We start from the raw sequence: 16,879 nt of genomic DNA, 5'->3' as shown, positions 1-16,879 counted from the left end.
GTGAATGTTCGTTAGAACCCAGTATAGATCTGATTCCCCAAGGGAATGGGTGGATCAGATAGAACATGAAGTATCCGCATCTTTCGCACCTATCCTTGAGTATTCGTAAAGATTCTAATTTCAGGACGAAATTCCCTCTAACGGGGGGATAATGTAACAACCCGAAAATCCTTGTCTTGTAAAGTTCAGCTATTCAACTCAGCCGAGTGTCAGCCTTTGTTTTGGCTATCTTATAACGAAATTGTGTGTCTATATGAGTGTTCTAGGCTTAGTATAACCAAGATATGAGTCTTGGGAAGGGTTAGAATATGTGTAGCATCACAAAATTGGGCCAAACACACCAAGCAAGGAGTGTGCGGCCAGCCAGCCACACACAGCCAGCCAGTCGTACACCCTCCCAGCCTCACACCCGACCCTATATATTGAACACTTAGCCAACCTTACACCCCTCTTTCCACTCCTTCACAGCTGGAACATTCTCTCTCAAGAATCCTTCGTGTTTTCATCTCCAATCAGCAAAAAAAAAGTGAGTATTCATCCTTAGATCATTGACACAACACATTAGAAGGCCTTTTCCTCGAGTTTGATCCATGAAATCATCATTCTAGATGATCTTCATGTGTGTACGGCCGCACACACATCATGTGTGACCGCACACACATCTTTTGGTCCTAAAATGGACTTAAACACTCATCTAAACATAGCATCGGCCAAAACACCTTCTTAGGATCATCACAAAGCCTTGGAAAATCGGTTTGGACACATTTCTATGGGAGTGTACGGCCGTACACAGGCCTGGCCGCACACCCTGGCCGTACACCTGGCCGCACACAGGCATGGCCGCACACCCTGGCCGTACACCTGGCCGCACACACATAAAAGTCGAGTTTGGTGGCCTTACACTCAAATCTAAGGCCCTACACTCATTTGGGGACTTCAATAGGTGTTTTTAACACTTAATTCTAAGTGTTTTCATGTCCCTAAGGTGTGTCCATGTGTCCATTAGTGGTTATATACCCTAAGTGTATTCATAGATGTGTTATTACATGATAAACTAGGATCCGTCTGTGCTCACGACTTCATTCGACACTCGACGATCCTATATCAATCTTTCTTTTGAGTTACTCACTTCAGGTGAGTTCATACCCCTTAATCAACCTTTGAAATGATTTTAAATTCTTTTATGCGGGGGGGGGGGGGGAATACAAGCTGAACTATTAAGTTATTATATCAATCACATGTGATTAATAACTGTCAATCAAATAGATTTTTGCATGTTAAACAGTTTTATTCAGCTAAAGGTTTTCATATATTACTTTCAAATCTCTTTTAAAGTACTATAATCTCTTTTTAAATTACTAAACTTTTATCAAAGTCTTTTCAACTTATATTCTTGTTAGATTCATGTCTATATAGATATAGTTATATAAGTAGGGTTTGAAGGACTTTTATCAAAGTCTGTTCCTTGTTTGGTTGTGGACTTAGAGTATCTGGTTATTTGTCCGAGTGTCGTTGAAGTCCTAGTTATATATTATGTATATCTGTTTAGATATTAAAACTCTTACTCCAGTTCAGCGCCGTTGGGTAGCAAAGGTACCTAGATAACCTCTCAAGTAAACTATAATAGGTATAGTTTAGAAACCAACAATAACTTTTATGAGGAGGAACTAGCTATATCAATATTCTAAAACATGTACTTTTAGTAAAAAGAAACGTATACAGCAATCAAAACACGAGATACATCCTCATGACGCTGATTTCACCGTTGTCGAGTTGGTAACCAGAGTCTCCTGGAGGGAGAGCGGGCATTGTGTGTATAGATCTATACGGGACAGACCATCCCACATCTTGACTGCTAGCTACAGTCCCGACCGACCAAGCCAAGGGGTGACAAATGTCACATTTATTTCGACGCCAGCAGATCGTTGTGTTTACATCCGTCAATCAGTATGGTTACGAGTATCTTCACATTTACCTTATAATTCATGGCCTTAAGGTAATTAGTGTCACGGTAGTTTCTACATATAAAACTACGGTACTTTAATATTTTCCCTAATACATTAAACTTAGAACGTTTTTGACATAAAAGGATAATGTAAAACTATATTTTGATAATGATAATAACATTTGGGAAAAATGCTCTTTAAACTAGGGCTGTGCAGAAAACCGCACAAACTGCATAAACCGCCCGCACCGCACCACACCGCACCGCATAACGCGGTTTGTGGTTTTTATTTTTGTCAAACTGCACTACGCGGTGCGGTTTGCGGTTTTTAAATATGAAACCGCGGTTCAAACCGCACCGCAATATATATATATATATATATATATATATATATATATAATAACCAATCGCTCGTGTATATATATATATATATATATATATATATATATATATATATATATACAAACAAAAGAAGAAATAGATTGAAGGATAGAAGTTCATCAGATTGCATGGTTTTGAATTGATTTCATAACTAAAGTAATTATAATTATTGATAATTGTGTAGAGTATAGACGATAATTATAGTTTAACTTCTATGTGTGTGACAATTATGATAAAAAATTTGTTTTTTGTGCTAATTGTTTAGATGTTTTTATTTTCATTATGATTATATCGTATAATACTTTTATAACATATATAATTTTTTAAACCGCATAAAACCGCATCGCACCGCCCAAAATCGAACCGCACCGCATAATGCGGTTTACATGGTTCGCGGTGCGGTTTGTGGTTTTCGAAAAACTCAAACTGCATATGTGGTGCGGTTTGCGGTTTTGACTCTAAACTGCACCGCGAACACCCCTACTTTAAACACAAAACAGTCGAGTCTTGGTAGAAGACTACTTTTAGTAGAGAAACTCATTCTTTTAAACATGAAACAGTCGAGTCTTGATAGAAGACTGCTTTTAGTAGAGAAACTCATTTTTTTAAACATGAAACAGTCGGGTCTTGGTAGAAGACTACTTTTAATAGAAAATATAGGATTTTCTGGAAGGAATTCAAATACTTTATAAACTTTTATGAGATTATTTTGAGGAAAAACATGTATTTATATCAATGTCATTAAAATACTTATGAACTCACCAGCAGTAAAATGCTGATCCTCTCTTTCAAAATAACTTGTATTCTCAGGTCGTCAGTAGACAGGTACACTCCGGGAGCTTTTGCGAAGTCAGCCTTGTACCGAGCTGCATCTTATGTTATTCTCTATATCTACTTTTGATGTTGTTGCTAAATGTAACCTATGTAAAAACTTATACTACTAATGCAATGGTTGTTGTACTTTGATTACTATACTGCATGCGTTGTGATACTTGACATGACGTCCACCGCCCCCGAAATTTTCTGCCATTTCAGTTTGGGGGTGTGACATGGGTGGTGGTTGGTGGTGGTGGGTGGTGATGGGTGGTGGTGGCGGGTGGTGGTTGGTGGTGGTGGTGGTGGTGGTGGTGGGTGGTGGTTGTGGTGGGGGTGGCGGGTGGTTGGTGGTGGTGGTGGGTAATGATAGGTGGTGGTGGGTGATGGCTAGTGACGGGTGGTGGGTAGTGGTTGGTGGTGGTGGGTAGCGATGGGTGGTGATGGTGGGTGGTGGTGGCGGGTGGTGGTGGTGGTGGTGGGTGGTAGGTAGTGGTTGTTGGTGGTGGTGACGGGCGGTGGCGATGGTTGGTGGAGGTGGGTGGCAGGTGGTGGTGGTTGGGTAGTGATGGTGGTGGCGGGTGGTGGTTGGTGGTGGTTGTGGTGATAGGTGGTGGGTAGTGATGGGTGGTGGTGGTTAGTGATGGGTGGTGGTGGTGGGTGGTGGTTGGTGGTGGTGGGTAGTGATGGGTGGTGGTGGTGGGTGGTTATGGCGGGTGGTGGTGATGGGTGGTAGGTAGTGGTTGTGGGTGGTGGTGATGGGTGGTGGAGGTGGGTAGTGGTGGCAGGTGGTGGTGGTTGGGTGGTGAGTGGTGATGATGGTGGCGTGTGGTGCTTGGTGCTTGGTGGTGGTGCAGGTGGGTGGGTAGTGATGGGTTATGGGTGGTGGGTGGTGGTGATGGTGGAGGCGGGTGGTGGGTGGTGGTGGATGATGAGTAGTGATGGGTGGTGGGTGGTGGTGGTGACGGGTGGTGGTGGGTAGTGATGCGTGGTGGGTGGTGGTTGGTGGTGGGTGGTGGGTAGTGATGGGTGGTGGGTAGTGGTTGGTGGTGGTGGTGGCGGGTGGTGGTGGTGGGTAGTGATGGGTGGTGGTGGTGGGTAGTGATGGGTGGTGGTGGCGTCTGGTGGTGATGGGTGGTAGGTAGTGGTTGTGGGTGGTGGTGGCAGGCGGTGGAGGTGGGTGGTGGTGGCAGGTGATTGTGGTTGGGTGGTGATGGTGGTGGCGGGCGGTGGTTGGTGGTGGTTAGTGGTGGTGGTGGGTTGTGGGTAGTGATGGGTGGTGGTTGGTGGTAGGTGGTGGTGGTGGGTGGTGTTGGTTGGGTGGTGAGTGGTGTTAGTTAGTGGGTTTTTTAATTGCTTGTAACTATTTTTTTGATTTATATGAATATTATTTTATAATTTGAATTAAAAAAATTGTGTGGTCCAAATTTGTTCTCAAATGTTCTCGCGATAAAAAAATGTTCTCGATTGAACGCTCCCTATATATATATATATATATATATATATATATATATATATATATATATATATATATATATATATATATATATATATATATATATATATATATCCTTTCTAATAAATGAAAATTTTTTTTTGGCACTTGTCAATCTCTTATAAGTTTTGACACTTGTCATTTTATAGTATTTTTAAATTAAATAATATCCACATGTCATGTTATGGATTTTTTCAAATTTTAAAATTAAAAAGCCACATAATATTTATACTTATATATGTAAAGTATTTAATGTAATAAATGTAATAGTAAATTGCAATGAATATGTTTCTTCCTTCTTTATTATTTCCAAATTTTATTTTAATAAAATATTTAATATTACACTTTAATATTTAATATTTTTTAATCAACCCGTGTAATACACGGGTTTAACACCTACTATATATATATATATTAGACGAATTCCCGCGCGATGCGCGACGCATGTTAAAAATATATTGTTAGAATATAGTTTTCAGACACCTTTTAGTTAATTCGATTCATCAATTTAGGTTCTTTTATTATTATTATATTTAATGTTTTCCTTTTAACTATGTTAAAAAATATATAATGAATTTTTTTTAAACATTATTTGCTATTTTACTTTAGGTTTTAAATTTTACACTAAATTTTTAAGCTTATTTGATATATTAATGTAGGTTATTTATTTAACTATATATTGAAGTTAACAAATTAAGTATATCATATTGATAAGTCACAAATTTTTCCATTTATGATAATTTTTACAACTAAAAGCATATTTAAGTTAATAAATTAAGCATATTGTATGGAAATATGAAAAGTTGGGAGTTTCAAATGAATGTGGTAGAATATAGTTTTTAGACACCTTTTAGTTAATTCGATTCATCAATTTAGGTTCTTTTATTATTATTATATTTAATGTTTTCCTTTTAACTATGTTAAAAAGTATATAATGAATTTTTTAAACATTATTTGATATTTTACTTTCGGTTTTAAATTTTACACTAAATTTTTAAGCTTATTTGATATATTGATGTAGGTTATTTATTTAACTATATATTGAAGTTAACAAATTAAGTATATCATATTGATAAGTCACAAAATTTTCCATTTACGATAATTTTTACAACTAAAAGCATATTTAAGTTAATAAATTAAGCATATTGTATGGAAATATGAAAAGTTGGGAGTTTCAAATGAATATGGTGAAAGAAAAAATGTTTCCTTTATAATATAGTATGATATGATATGATGATTATAGTTTTAATTTTTAAGTCATTGTGATATATACAATTATTTGATAATGTTATAAACCGCTTAAAATTTCAACCACAACATACAATGATATTCTTAAAAGAATACTTAAATCAAGAAAATACAAAAAATAATTAGTATATAACAAACTTACAAATTAAAAAACTTTAACATAATAACATGACTCGAAAAATTATTCAAAGCCCTCAAATCAACACAAAAAACTTTAAACTTGTTTTCTTTGTGAATTTTGTATGTGATTTGTATTTGTGTGTCTACTAAAAAAGATTGACCTTTTTATAGTAGAGTATCCATTAATTGTTTATTAAATATATTATATAAGTTATAAAACCTTTGAATTGTTAATCATTTTTAAGAGACTTTTGAGTGGTATTCATTAAAATAGGAGGTTTCAAATGCATGAGGTGTTTGCAAATTTTTATGGGGGTTTCAAATGCATGAGGTTCAAGGAAAAATGCTAGCTTTATAAGTATGTATGATATGATATGATATGATATGATGATGATATGATATGATGATTATAGTTTTAATTTTTAAGTCATTGTGATATATACAATTATTTGATAATTTTATAAACCATTTAAAATTGTGTAAATTATATATCAAATGTATGATAATCTATATATAACGGGTAACAAAATATATGAACAAAAAAATGAACTACAACTTTTAGTAACATAAAAATACAAAAACATCTATTATAACATTTGTATTAAAAAAGATATATATACAACGAATAATAAAAAATATGAAAAATATACACTACAACTTTTAATAACATAAAAACACTAAAACATTTATTATAACATTTATATTAACTTTTCATATTTAAATCACAAATTTTTTCAAATACATTAATGTTTTTAATGAGCAAAACTTTACAACCTTATAAAAGAAAGGAAAATAAAAAGTTATTAGTGATTACTAATTAATAATGATAAGTAAAAAACTCTTGAGTTGTAACTAATAAATATACATAAATTAGAAAACTCTTGAGTTGTAGTGTGAGTTTCAAATGAATACGGTACTTGAAAATGTGTATTTATTATTATTATTATTATTATTATTATTATTATTATTATATTCGTCTAAATAATTGGTTTTGATGCATCATTTTAATCCCTTCAATTATTAAACATAAAGATATTTAATTATAAATTTATAACATACATAGGTGCATATATATGTTAAACAAATCACATATAATATATATTTTCGTAAATGGCATATGTAATTTTTGTCGTAGTAATATGGATAAATTATTTTCATATGAAGAACATATCATGATAAGTCATCATAATTACATACCAAATGTTAAAAATTATGTTATCTTTTAAATATTGTCTTGTAAATATATTGTGTAGGACAACCCAACAAAAAAATAATAAAAAATAAACATATTCAAAATAGAAAAACTAAAATCAAATAAATAAGAAAATTGGGTGGTTGAATATATAAATAAAAATGTTACATAAATATACGTTTAAATCAAAAGAAAAAACTAACATTCGTCTACTTTGCTCAAACAAAAAAAAACTATATCCGTTTTTGAATCTTTTTTCTTTATTTAACATCATTCAACCATAAAAATTTGATGACAATTCTTCGCTAACCTACAATCAAAATGTTTTTCTTGAAAAAGAAGAATGAGAAAGATATTCCAAGCAAAACATTGATGTTTGGAGAGTCACATTAAAGATTGAGTAATACATACAAATCACATATAAAGATCAAATGAGAAATTGAATATAAAGAAAAAATAGAAAAGTTTCATTTGTTTTGGTTGAAAGAAAAAATCATATTACAATTACCATCGATGTGACATAATCCATTTCTTCAAATCATCATATTTGGATCGTGAATGCTTCAACTATATGAAAATTTTTGAATCATAATATCTTCAACCAAATGATGACTTTTTGTAAGAAAAATGTACTAATATAACTACATATATAATGAAGGTGAAAGGGTGTGGGGGTTTCAAATGCATGAGGTGTTGAACTTATAAAGTGTGTGATTTTCATGGAATGAGATTATGTGTGATTAATTACTTTGAAGGTGAAAGGGTGTGGGGGTTTCAAATACATGAGGTGTTGGCAAATTTTTATGGGGGTTTCAAATGCATGAGATTTAAGAAAAAATGCTAGCTTTATAAGTATGTATGATATATATATATATATATATATATATATATATATATATATATATGTTCAAATTTAGATGACTAATTATTGTGTGGTTGTAGGGACTAATAAGAATTCAGAATAAAAATAATCATTAGTTAAATTAATAAGGATAACTTGGTAATTTTATTTAAATAAAAGATAAATTCCACAAATATTCTCATATAATTATGGTAACTACATTGACTTAAACTATTTTTCCCCTCTTTAAAAAAGAAATGCTTTCTTCTACTTCCTGACACAACAGCCGACCCTTTCTCATCTATCTCCACCATCGGCATCTTCCAGATCGTAGATGTTGCTGCTGATTCCTTCTCCTAATACCAGCGGAACCTACCTCCTAAACCGCCCTCCGCCAACGTCGCACACCTCCAGATCGTCGATCGAGTCCTTCCTTCCGCCTACTCGTCCCCTGCTCTGATTAATTTCACAGTTTTCGGAATTTCAATGTGAAGATGTATTCGTTTCACAAAGGTAATCTCTCACTCAAATCAATTTCTAATTGCAGCTTTAAGTTTCTTATTTCTTTTTCTGAATTGTCTAATAGCAGAACAATATTGGTTATTCCTTTTCTATGTGGTGATTTCACTGCGTATGTTATCAATTTCATTTCTTGCATTTGGGTTTTTCGTAATTGATTGATTTTAGTTTTGATTTTCACTTTAATTTTGTTGAACACACAGTTCACACACTAAACTTATAATGCAACTGGTGGTTATATGTGAAGGTGGATCAAATATTAACAGATGGTCGGTGTTGAGGGTTCATCCACGACTTTTATGACGATTTGCGATCTACCACCTGGTTTACACAAGGTAATTAATTTCTTTCATCCATCATATTTGTTAATCAAATCAATGTTTGATGTTTCAATGATGATATTTAATGTGATTGTGATGGATGATTCAAGTACTAATGTACTACCACAAGTTAATTTGGTAAAAAAATTTAATTTTTGTTGGTTTTTTGTTTTTCTGGGCGCCAAATATCGGATGAAGTTCAAATTTTTGGTTGATGGTGTGTGGAGGATCGATGAACGGCAACCAATTTCTGAAGATGAGTATGGTGTTAACAATGTCGTTCTTATGGAACAACCGCAACTAATGCCTCAAATATTACTTTTTGATAATGGTCTACCAGTCATTGATATTGATGGTTATGATGATAGAAATCACACTGATGTTGTAAGTATTTATAAAAATATTTTCTTCTAGTTTTTATAACAAGTTCTAGATGTTCTTTAACTTAATAAAGAAAGTCAGGACGTAACTTTCGACAAATCTGCGGCCATTTTTCTTTAACATTTGTCTGTATATATATACATAATGATGTTTCTAAGTGTGTTAGAAGGCAATGAATGAACCATATGAATTCTTGAAAATAGAGTGATGTTGTTTTCTAAAAAGGTCATAACCCACATAGCTTTTAGTAATTGAGAAGTTTGAAGCTGTCAAGTCTTTCTTAATTCAGCCATAAAACTTAATTTCTAAACCACACATTTTCTTGTTGGCTTTTGCAAGTAGCTAATGTTTTATCATGATTTTTGTTTTTCATGTTTTTCACGGGTTTCAAGCTTCACCTGTCATTCTTGAGTTCATCTCCTTCTACAACGCCCCGCATAAAGTTATTTTCATAGAATAAAATATCATTATGCGAGAATGATATTCTGCTAGAATGTCATAACACAGTTAGGAACAAACAAAGAAGGAGAATAAGGATTGTTTCAAGAATGACGATATTTTTTTTTGAAAAGGAATTCAAGAATTACCTGGTGCAAATGAACCAAGAAGGAAAAAAGAATTCATTCAAGAATGTCAAAAAAAAATTAAGATTTTTATTATTTTGATGTATTTCACTTTATAATTGTATTTTTAAGTTCATTATCACAAAAATGTTATCACATTCCGAAAGAATATTGTACTATTACCATTTTAACATTGGAATGATATGTTATTGTTCTCGTTCCAAGAGAATGATTCAAAATTTTTTATTATTTATTGTTGATATTCTTAGAGAATATCATTCTAACAGAATGTAATTCCGACGTAATAAAATCGGTTATGATTAAAAATTACATTAGAATTGAAACCAAATTAATTTTAAAAAAAATCAGATTTTTAAAATTAGGAGAATCAATAATCCCTTAAAATCCGAAAATTTCCTTTATTAAATATCGTTTAATTGACTTAAATACCCTTTTTAATGAAATTTGAGTGATTATAGGATACATGTTACACCATTCTAATATCATAGACCCTCGTATCATAGTCGCTCATTCTTTTCATCTATTGGTCCAGAATTGTCCTTACGACCACACAATATATGCCATCCACATTATAACCTAACCATATATATATATATATATATATATATATATATATATATATATATATATATATATATATATATATATATATATATATATAGAGTCAAGATCAAATAAGAAGGAAACTTTTGGTAGGAAGGTAAGAAGTTTTTTTTCTACATATTTTTTTCGCGAACAAACAAAATGAATCATTAAATGATTCATTTGTAAGATGATTCACAAGAAAGAATTGTCAAAAAAACATCTCGATGATTCATTTATACAGTGATTTTGTTGTTATTCACTAAAATTGTCATAAAAGTGAATTTTTTTCTTAATTTACTTAAAAATGAATCATAAAGATGTTTTTTTGGGAATTTTTTCTTGGGAATCATCTTACAAATGAATCATCTAGTGATTCATTTATTTTGTTCGTCAAAAAAATATATAGAAAAAAAACTTCTTACCTTCCTATCAAAAATTTCCTTTTTACCGGATCTATATCATATATATATATATATATATATATATATATATATATATATATATATATATATATATATATATATATATATATATATAGGCTTAGGTTATTCTATTCAAAGTAATTATTATGTTATTGTATGCATAAATATGGGCCAATCAATTTTACTTATTTTAAGAAAGTGATTAATATATATTATTGAATTAAATATAATTGAAAAATATCATCTTAATTAATTACAAGGGTAATTTAGTCAAATAATATAGATTTAATAAAGGAAAATTGCATTTTTTAAGGGATCATAGATTCTATTAATTTTAAAAATCCGATTTTACGAATTATAATTCTTTTAATTCGGACATTCTGACAGAATATGTTTATGAGTATATTCAAAAATAAAAATATTCTTGAACCATAAATAATAAAAATATTCTTGAACCTATTTCTTCATCATGAATTTAAAAACTTCTTGTAGAATAACAAAGTCTTGAACAATCAATTGAAGAATAAAAACAAAAAATACATTATTTCTTAGAGAATACGGGTAACAATTGTTAACAATTACATTTATTGTTAAAGAATAAAACAAAAAAAACCCTCAAAACGGGAAAGAAAACATCAAAATCTAACAACGACTAAGACATTCTAAAAGAATAATGTTGCTTAGAATCACTTTCACTTTTATGGTCCGTTCTTCAAGCATCAAATTCTGTGATTCCAAACAGAATTGGAATTCGTGATTCCATTCCAATAGAATTGGAATCTCACCAATATCATCCATTGAATCATCTACATAAACATAGTTGATACCTTTTCAGAATTCAACCTTGTCAAGATCCTGCACTGTCCACATAAATGAAGTGTTAAATCAGAAAAAAAAACATAAATTGAAATATGAATCAATTCATATAATAAAATTACCTAATTACGATGATAAAAATCGTTTTTGTAAGATATGGATGATAAAAAAAAACACCTTCTGGAATCGATGAAGAAGTTGTTTACTGCCATTTTCTTCCTTATTCTTAATTTGATACCATGAACACACCAAAGTGTGTGTTTTTACTCCTAAGGGTCGACTAACCCTCCTCCATTTGGCCTACAAAATCACCACAATTAAACCACTCTCCATCACCCATTCGATGTCCCCTCTTCCCTCTATATTTTCCTATCAAAAATCAAAATCAAACACCAATTCCTCCCAATGATTTTTGTTCAAACAATAAAAAAAATAGAAAGACCAAGATTAGGGGAGTTGCTGGAGAAGCCCCCGTCCACGCACCTTTCAACCACCGAGAGCGAAACCTAACGAAGTGGGTGTTTCCCTGGAGCAAACAAGGGTGACGACAACCCCCTCTGATCCCTCGACCTCTTTCCTACCGCGACGATGCTGCTGCCCTACCCCATCCCGTTCTTCCCTTCGGCACGTCGAACCCAGGATACCACATCGCTGCTTTTTCACGTCTTCGATGCTTCGGCCTCATCGAGCCCCAGAGACGGCGATCCTCCTCCTGATGGATCGACCAGTTACTACGGGGGTTTAGGTTAAAATCCAAACTTTGGATCGTGGTGGCTGAAAGCTTTCGATCGAATCCTACGGGGGGTTTTTCAAAGTGACATCGGTGGTAATTAAAAGGGGATAAATTATGTTAAAATCAACTAGCATAATTATAGGAAAGTATTTGGGGAAGTTGTTTATAAAATTACCTAATTACCCTTATTTATTTATTTATTTATATTTTAAATTTTGATTGGCCCACATTTATGCATACAATAACACAATAAATACTTTAAACACCTGAACCTAGCTCTCTCTCTCTCTCTCTCTCCTCTCTCTCTCTCTCTCTATATATATATATATATATATATATATATATATATATATATATATATATATATATATATATATATATATATATATATATATATATATATATATATATATACACGCGCGCGTTTTGGTATATGTTTATTTACTGTTTATGTTAGCGAATAAGAGAAAACAAATTCTCATGCTTTTTATTAAACTAGCAAAGTAGACCATATAAGTACGAAATTAATCCATCAAGAGAAATTTTAGATATAATATAAAATCAACCCAAAAAATGTTCCATGATATAAGAGTATATCACATATAAATTTGGTAATATATATATATATATATATATATATATATATATATATATATATATATATATATATATATATATATATATATATATATATATATATATATATATATATATATATATATATATATAAACACACGCGCGCGTGCGCGTTTTGTTTTGGTATATGTTTATTTACTGTTTATGTTAGCGAATAAGAGAAAACAAATTCTCATGCTTTTTATTAAACTAGCAAAGTAGACCATATAAGTACGAAATTAATCCATCAAGAGAAATTTTAGATATAATATAAAATCAACCCAAAAAATGTTCCATGATATAAGAGTATATCACATATAAATTTGGTAAAAGAATTGATAAATATTTATCTTAAATATAAAATATTTAATTGATTCTCCACCACTTCAAAACTTTCAATAAAATATGAACATCTTTTTATTTTATATAATTTTTTTTATATGACCACTTGATTCTCCACGACTTCTCTATTTCCTTGAATCTCCACGACTTGTCTTGTTCTTTTTAAATCATTTTAATTGAAATACTAATGCAACACTAACACAATCAACACTCTATACATAATATATATGCATGATAGCTTTTCACAATTTTATCTATTTTCTCTTCATTTTATGTATTAATTATTAATAGCCGACTTATGTTATTAAGCAAATACTAGTATGTCGATAGGCTATTAAAGTTACAAAATACATGTAATGAATTATGGGTTTCTTAACTAATTGGTCTAAAAAAACTCTCCATTGAGACAATAACCAAGAATAAAAAAGTATTTATCATTGCTTATAACGCTATTAGAAAAAATGTCATTAATGGCATATGACTTACGACATACACGCATTTTATGACAAACACAACCGTAAGTAATTAAAATAGTATCAATCTGAAAAGATTTTCAACATTTATTGTCTATCATAAAATTATGTCTTCTTATGAAAGTAATTATGACAAACAAGATTACATGTCGTATTTTAGAGTCACAAATAAAAAAAAAATCATGTACCATGTTTAGTCATTTTCGTCACTCATCTTCAACAAAATACTATTGTCTTTAATTTTCATTTGCCTCAATCTTAATGTATCAAGAGTACCTCCTATTGTTGATCTCCGGTTCAAAAAACACATAATTTCCTGTCCCACCTCTTTCCTAGTCCAAGGGATGACTAGACCAACATTGGAGTTTGAGTATTTATCATTGCTTCTATCAAGTCTCCATTTTGTCAAACATCAATCGGCCTTAATGCTTCTTTCCTAAAACGCTAGCAATCGGCACCTCCACGTTCTGCCATCGATGTCTCCATAATAGGCATGTTAATCGTTTTTTGTTGTTTCGTCATATCTATCTACATATGCCTTTGACTTCAACCCACACTCTATTCTCAATACTAGAAACACATAGCCCTCAACTATATCAACCAATCATATAGTTTTCATTATTCAAAATTTTCAGTATAGTTTTAGGTGAAGAATACAGAATAAAGAATCATGCCTAAGCTGAAGAAAATTAAAGACATAGAGAAAAAACATGTTATTAAAAAACAGAAGATATGGGAAGAATACTGTTGGCGTTATTCAGGAATTGGCCCTCGGGGGCATTTTGGGAATTTTTATGGAAAGTTTCCTTTTAAGTCATATTTGAGTTAGTTTAGGATACCATATGTTTTAGTATAAATAACGGTATTATTTTAGGTTTATTTTGTCATGTTTTCCAAAAATAAAAACTCTTGTTCAATAAGTAATTAAAGGCATTCATGTTTTTCTTCTTCCCTTGTTTTGCCATGTTCTCTTCTTCCTTCCTTCCAGTTCTGTTTTGTTTTTTGTTCTTAGGCAACAAGGTTGCAGCAGGGTATCAGGTAGATACCTTACACTTGGTAACATGGTATCAGAGCTTAGAAAAATTCCGATTGATAACACCCCACTATGGAAGGATAAAAGAAATAAGGCTCGTTATCTCTCCAATACCCTTTGTTGACTAGGAGTAATTATGTTGCCTGGATAATAAATATTAAGGAAGCGATACAAGCTCAAGAAGTGTGGGAAGCCATCGAACCAAAAAACCAACAAAATCAAGTCAGTGTAAAGAAGGATAGGCTTATTACGTCCATCATATTCCAAGCAATACTTGATGAAATTTTGTTATATTTGGCAGAGAAGTAGTCAGCAAAAGAAGCTTGGGACACGCTTAAAAATTTGTACATGGGTGTTGATCACGTATGAACAACAAAGGTACAAACACTCAAAGAAGAATTTGAGGTGTTAACCATGAAGGAGTCGAAGACAGCTCATTACTTTTCTTGAAAGTTATGAAACATTGTCAACAACATTTGATGCTTAGGAGCCAATATGGAAGAAGCTTACACGGTGAAGAAAAATCAAAGAGCACTGTCGTCCCGGTCTGTGCTAATTGTTTCAACCATTGAGCAATTTGCGGATCTAGATACTATGTCTTTTGAAGAAGTTTTAGGGCGACTGAAAGCTTATGAGGAGAGAATCCATGGGCAAGTTAAAGTCGAAAAAAATAGTCTTCTACTTACCTATCAAGAATAGACCGAAAGAAGTAAGAAGCAAAGCCAAGATTAGTCATGCTCCTCTAACAATTACAACCGAGGAAACTCAAACAATTATCGAGGTCATGGAAGAGGTCAAGGTATAGTTGGAGGTAGAGGTGGTGGATACCATGGAGGCCAAGGAAGAGGAAGTAACAACCATCAACGAGAGAATTCTCGTAACACGAATGACAATTGAGACAAGAGAAAAATCCAATGCTATAATAGTCAAGAATTCGACCATTATGTAGCAGAATGTAAAAATCCACGAAAAAGAACGAAATCAAGACGCTAATTTGGTTCAAGTTCAAGCAAAGAACGAACCAGCCCTTCTCTTAGCAGAAATCTAAGTGATAAGACCACGGTGGAAGTGATCTAGAATGAAGAAAAAGTTAATCCAAAGATGACACCACCAAGAAGCAACATAAATATGTCAAAGATTTGGTATCTTGAGAATGGACCAAGTAACCACATGGCCTGGGACGAAACCAAGTTTCATGATCTTAAGTTATGTAATGTTTGGAGATGGTTCCAAGGTACGAATCAAACGCAAAGTTTCCATCATATTTCAATGTAACAATGGTCAGCAACGAGTGCTTCAAAGTGTTTCCTATATACCTAGATTATGTAGTAAGATCATCAGTTTCGGTCAACTACCGGAAAAAAGAGATCATATATATATATATATATATATATATAATTATATATATATATATATATATATATATATATATATATATATATATATATATAGAACTAAGTTCAAATAAAAACAGTAAATAGTGTGAAAACGTAAAAACACTATGTTTATGTTTTTATTCTGCAATGAATGTTCTATATTTGCATTATTGAAATAATTATAATGTGAATATCAACATTATATATTCATTAAATGTTATTATTCTATTATAAATTTTCTGTATGTGCATTATTGTAGTAAATTCTAATATTAGTTTCAACATATGATTATTCATTATATATATATATATATGTCACACCCCCAAACCAGACGGCGGAAACGTCCGGGGGTGGAGGACTTCATTTGTAGTATCACAACACATGCATCATAGTAATCAAAGTACAAACAACCATTGTATTTAAAAAGTATAAGTATTTACATGTGTTCAATCATTGTATATTGAAACCAAAAAAGTTATACAAAAGAAGAAGATATGACTCAAAATAGCTCCATCTTCTCAAAAGGCTTGGGGAGTACCTGTTTATTGTTTCCCTGAGAATACAAGTAATTTGAAAAGAGAGTATCAACATAAAGTTGAGTGAGTGCATAAGTATTTATGTTTAAAAGGATGTTTCTGTATCTTG

The sequence above is a fragment of the Lactuca virosa genome, chromosome 6, assembly GCF_052849685.1.
Source record: "Lactuca virosa cultivar CGN04683 chromosome 6, Lactuca_virosa_CGN04683_v6, whole genome shotgun sequence".
Classification (NCBI taxonomy): domain Eukaryota; kingdom Viridiplantae; phylum Streptophyta; class Magnoliopsida; order Asterales; family Asteraceae; genus Lactuca; species Lactuca virosa.
The sequence above is the reverse complement of the archived record's forward strand: the minus strand, read 5'-3'. Positions refer to the sequence as shown.